The sequence below is a fragment of the Cupressus sempervirens genome, chromosome 2 (genome assembly GCF_028749045.1).
Source record: "Cupressus sempervirens isolate cs-2001-9-10 chromosome 2, ASM2874904v1, whole genome shotgun sequence".
Lineage (NCBI taxonomy): Eukaryota > Viridiplantae > Streptophyta > Pinopsida > Cupressales > Cupressaceae > Cupressus > Cupressus sempervirens.
The window spans coordinates 746249250-746255273 of NC_143119.1; positions in this window are offsets into that span (position 1 = coordinate 746249250).

A 6024-nucleotide genomic window follows, 5' to 3' on the forward strand; every position below is an offset into this window, starting at 1 on the left:
ATTTACATCTTCCTTCCTTCTTTCTAGGACTATCCAATCATATGTTTCATCAACACATAAAGATCTAGGTGAAGAGGAAAATGAAAGATTTTTTACAACCACAAATAGGGAAACCGTAGAAGGTGGGTCACTAGGAATACAATGAGATATAAAACCATTCTTAAGGACAATTGTTTCAACATAAGAAAAAAAAAAACAAGAGCTCTATCCCCCCTTATTAAAAGAAAGGATAAGTATAATAAATCAAGTTGAAAATGATTTAAATATTTATTTAATATAACTCAATGGTTTTATTTCTAATATAATGAAAACTTATTTAAAAAAGAAAAATATTGTCATTTCAATGACATCAAAAGATGGGGTCTGTGATTACATTGGTAAACTCACCAAAAATTGCCTATTATAAAAATAAACATAATAATAAAACCAAATGGGAAGATTAAGTGTATTCCATTAAAAAATGCAAAGGATAAAAATTGAAACTTACAATTTCAATTGGCGATCAACTTCATGGTTGCTTTAATATCCTATATACACAGACTATGCATCAACTTTGGGACAACTGACTCGTATTATAATTTATGTGAAGTTTGCTAGAAGTGTAAGCTGGAAGAAAAAAACAAGAAAAAAAAAATAGAAAACACAAACACACGATTTTATCATGATTCACCACAAATTGTGGCTACATCCACATTGTAGGGAAGATCTCTATTAATGTAAATATCTAAACTTTACATCATAGTTGTTGCTTCAACTCAGCTCTTTGAATACAATGCATAATAATAAACCTCCAAAACATATTTATAGAGTCTCAAAGGAAATGAAGAGATGAAAAATTGGAGGGAAACAATAATAAAATGTGCAAATTGTTATTTCTTTACAATGTTGAGAGAAGCTCAACAGATTTCAAACTTCTCTCATGGAACAACCTTTGTTAATGCATCAGCTAGATTTTCCTTGGTGTTAATCTTTAAGACCTAAAGTTTTTCCTAGTCAAGTTTACTTCAAATGAAATGATAGCAAACCTCAATATGCTTAGTCCTAGTATGAAACACTACATTTTTGGCTAAGTCAATGACACTTTTGCTATCACAATACAAGGCTGATCCTTGTTGAGGACAATCAAAATCACCAAATAGACGTTGCAAGCAAATCAACTCTTTTTCTCCTTCAGTGATAGCAATGTATTCAGCCTTAGTAGTAGAAAGTGAGACCACTTGTTGGAACTTTGATGCCCAACTGATTACTTCTCCAACAAATGTAAAAACATAACTAGTAGAAGATCTTCTATTGTCTAAATTTCCAGCCATATCTAAATTTGTATAACCTGCTGACAACCCCCACTACTTGGGCGATATCTGGACAAGTGCAAACCATTGCATACATAAGACTACCCACTGCTGAAGAATATGGTATGTTCTTCATGCAGTCTTGTTCCTCTTGTGTCTTGGGACAGATGGCTACAGATAATCTAAAATGGTTAGTGAGAGGTTGCATCATATAGATTTCTTCATTCAGATCGCCATGGAGAAATGTCATTTTTACATCTAGTTGTTCAAGTTCAAGATCATGAACAACAACTAAACTGAAAATAGCCCAGATTATAGTCATCTTGACCACAAGAGAGAAGATTTCATTGAAATATATGCCCTTTTGCTGATCAAAACCTTTAACAACCAGTTTGGCTTTATACGGCTTCTAATTTTTGCCTTCATCTTTCAATCAATAAATCCATCAATTTTTGATTGCTTTCCTATTTGGTGGCAGAGGAACCAAGTCCCAAGTATTATTTTGCATCAGAGAATCCATCTCTTCCTGCATCATTCCATTTGTGAGAATTTGATGCTTTGCGAGCTTCTTTAAAGCTTGTTGGTTCCAGTTGATCTGAAAGCAAAAGTTCCAGCTCTGCCTCTTTGGAGTATAAGAGTTCATAATAAAAGAATTGGGTAGGATGCCATCTCTATCTTGTAGATTTCCTCCATCCCGAAACATTCTCATTATGATCAGAATGTCCCTTTTCGGGTGTCCCTTTTCTTTATCCAGAGAGTTTTGCGTTTGGAGTTCAAACTCACTACCTTTTGAAGATGTGTAATGACTCTTCTTAGAATTCAAATGCATAGTCCCCATATTTGAATTGCTGCTATGAGAGTAACATTGCTCACTTGGAAATTGAGAACTGGCTTCATGATGACCTGTCAGAGGTAAATCAAACCTATATGTGGTTATATAATGCATGTAATTTGTTTGGGGGTAGTTTGAACAAATTCCATTAGTCACCATATGTGACTTATTGCAGTGATCCCATGGGAGAGGCTGCAAAACATCCCTGTGATTGTGCCTATGTTTCCCAACCTGTTGTTTATTGGGAAAATCTATTAAACTCATGTGTGGACCATGCTGATGAAGGCGAGAATGAACCTGTGGTTGTTCATAAGAGTTATCGCTATCAACGATTTCCTTCCTGTCGTGATGGGAGATATTTGTGTAATGATTATGCCATGTGTCTTCAACTGTAGGAAAACTTGGCATAGATCTTACAACATGCTAACCTGATTCATGTTATGTGAGTTCAATTGTTGGCAAATTCAATTCACCCACTTGAGCATGTTATCGATGATCAGTTTGAGCATTCCTTATGCAAGTAGAAACCACTTTATTCATGCCATGTAATAGAGGAATGTTGCAAACTTTATTCAAGTCCCCGTTTGCAGTTGAAGTATCCTGTCGGCCCGAGTTATTGGAAGGAGTGGTAAAACAACACACTTCATCTATGTGCAAAGGAAACTGAAACAGGGACTGGCTATGGGCTGGGGTAATAATATGTCCAAGCTTGTGATCCACTGTGAGCTTCTGACACCAAGTGCCAAGTCTATCTTTGGTGCCTTGACTAGATGTGTCAAAGTTTCCATTGCAGGGATCTTTGGAAATAATGTGCCTATGACCAAGTGTATCAGCAGGGAATGTGTCATGATTAACATATTTTCCAATGTCTTTGTTCTCAGACAGAGATTTATCTTCTAGGTTCTCATTTGGATTTGAGGAAGAGGTGTTATCACTCTGATTGTGATAATTTGAATTTTGTTCACCATGTTCATGATCTTGATCCCACATACTAGTAGAAGAAGAGGATAGAAGAGTAGGGGCTAAGACTAAAGTGGGAGATAGAACATTTGGAGAGACAAAGATTCTGATTTCTATTAGCATTATTGTTATAAAAAATAGAGAAAGGTGCATATTCACATACCCTATTTTCTTCTTTGTTTAATGTTTGAAATACCTTCTCATTAAAGATGACATCTCTATTTCTGATGATTTTCTTCCCAACTAGATCCCGTATTTAAAAACTGAACTGGTCTTCACTGTAGCTCACAAAAATGTCTTTTTGTGACTTTGGATCAAGCTTTTGTCTTTTCTCCTTTGGAACATGTACATAAGCTTTGCATCCAAACACCGGATGTGTGAATATGAGATTTTCTCTCCTAGCCACTCTTTCTCAAGTATGCCAAAGTCCAACCGAGAAGAGGGACTTCGGTTGATTAAATATGCTGTCGTATTGCATGCCTCTACCCAAAACTCCTTGCCTAAACTGACATTAGAAAGCATACAATGAGATTTCTCAAGGATTTTTCTATTCATCCTCTCTGCTGCTCCATTTTCTTGTGGGGTGAATGGAACAATCTTAATTCTACAAATACCATTGTCTGCACAAAATGAATCAACCATTATCTGTTTGCAAGCACTTTATTTTGTGGCTAGTCTGATTCTCAACTAAAGCCTTAAAGATTTTAAACTTTCTAAAAAATCAGATTTCTTATGTAATATGTAAATCCATACCTTTCTTGTGCAATCATCAAGGAAGGTGATGAAGAAGTTCGCTCCTCCAATAAAGCTTTCTTTGATAGGTCTGAACACATCAGAATAAACAAGAGCCAAAGGAGTACCTTTCTTTTCATGTCTGATCCTCAAGAAGTTGACGCGCTTCTATTTTTCATAGAGGCAATGTTCACAAAATTGTAAGTCAACTTATTTCAGCCCCAGTAATTGCTTGCTTTTATGCATAACAACAAGGCCCTTTTTGCTCATGTGACCGAACCTTTGATGCCGCAATTCTGAATCACTATCTTCAACTGATGTGGTAGCTCCCACTTCAGCGATATTTTTTACAATATAAAAACTCTTAATCTTTTCTCCTTTTGCAACTAACATGGATCCTTTTGTGACTTTCCATGAATCGATTAGAGAAGTGAGCAAACCTTGTGCATATAGCTGACTTACGAAAATCAGATTTCTCTTTAGTTTTGAAACATGATGCACATCTTTTAATAGCCATTTAACACCTTCTTTCAAAGATAATAAAATATCTCCTTTTCCTATTATTTCACATGCCTTATTATCACCCAAATATACTTCACCAAAATTACCTTCTTGATAATTTGAGAAGCATTCCACACATGAAGTGGCGTGAAATGATGCATTTGAATCCAAAACCCATGAGGCTGAAGTGGTCTCGATTGTAGATAAAATCAGCATGCTATCATCTTTGTCATAGACAGAGTTGTCTTGACTTTCCTGCACTCATTCTTGTGCTCTCTTATAGCCTCTACAATCCTTTTTTATGTGACCACTTTTTCCACAAAACCAGTAGTCTCCTTCTTTCCTTTCCCTCAACTTTGAGCACCTAGTTGATTTTGATCTTCTATGATGATTGTTCCTCCCTCTATTTTGGCTTCTTCCTCTATTTTTGGTGCTGACTGCCATCAAGGCTTCACCGGATGAGAATTCCTTATTGATTCTTCACATATCCTCACCAAGTAGAGTTGCCATAACTTCATCATAGACCAACTTTCTCTTTGAGGAGTTAGAAGTACTAACTACTATAACAACAAGATCCCAGCTGTTAGGCAATGAACACAACAAGATGATAGCTTTAGATTCATCATCTTGTGTCTTGCCAATCGAGATTGCTTGACATAACAAAGTGTTTAAATCATTTATGTGATTTGACATCATAGTCCCATCTTTCATTTTCAGCTTGTAGAGCTTCGTCATAATAAATATTTTATTTGCAGCTAAGGCCATTTCGTACATACTTTGAAGTTTATCCCAAACATCCTTTGTTGAAGATTCATTGTGAACATTGAATAAAACATTGTGTGATAAAAAAAGAAATATTGTTGCCTTTGCTTTCTCATCTGTTTTATCCCACTCGTCATCCTTCATTGCAATCAATTTATTTGCTTTTACATCAATTGCTACTGCCAAGTCTTGCTTGACTAGCAACGAACGCATTTGAACTTTCGACAAATTGAAATTTTGTTGTGAGAATTTTTGCACTCACAAATCTTTCATGACTCTAGATTTACAAACACTGAAATTGATTCTAGTTCCTACGCCAAGCTCTGATACCAATTGTGAAGTTTGCTGAAAGTACAAACTGAAAGAATAGAACAAGCAAAAGAAATAGAAGATGCAAACACATGATTTTATCGTGGTTCACCAAAAATTGTGGCTCTGTCCATACTGTAGGGAAGATTTCTATTAATGTAAATATCTGAACTTTACATCATAGTTGTTGCTTCAGCTCTTTGAATACAATGCATAATAATAAACCTCCAAAACATATTTATAGAGTCTCAAAGGAAATGAAGAGACGAACAATTGGAACGAAACAATAATAAAATGTGCAAAATAAAAAGCGACTGCTAGCTTCACATATACACCCAACAATTTACTAATATCATAATTTGCATAGCTTATGGAGGAGTTAGTCTCTTATATTATCATTGTCAACAAGACTTTTATTGTAATAATTTTGTATTCACAATGATTTAGAATTTTTTCTTAGATTTTTTATCTAAATTAATCTTCATTAAAGTTTTTAACACACACACATATATATAAAAATATGTTTTTCATTTTTGTCAAAAAAAAAATCTAAAAAATAATTTGTAATTTTAATTATATTATACAACATTTAAAAATCTGACTTTAAATGGAAATATAGCATAACTTTTGTAATAAAAT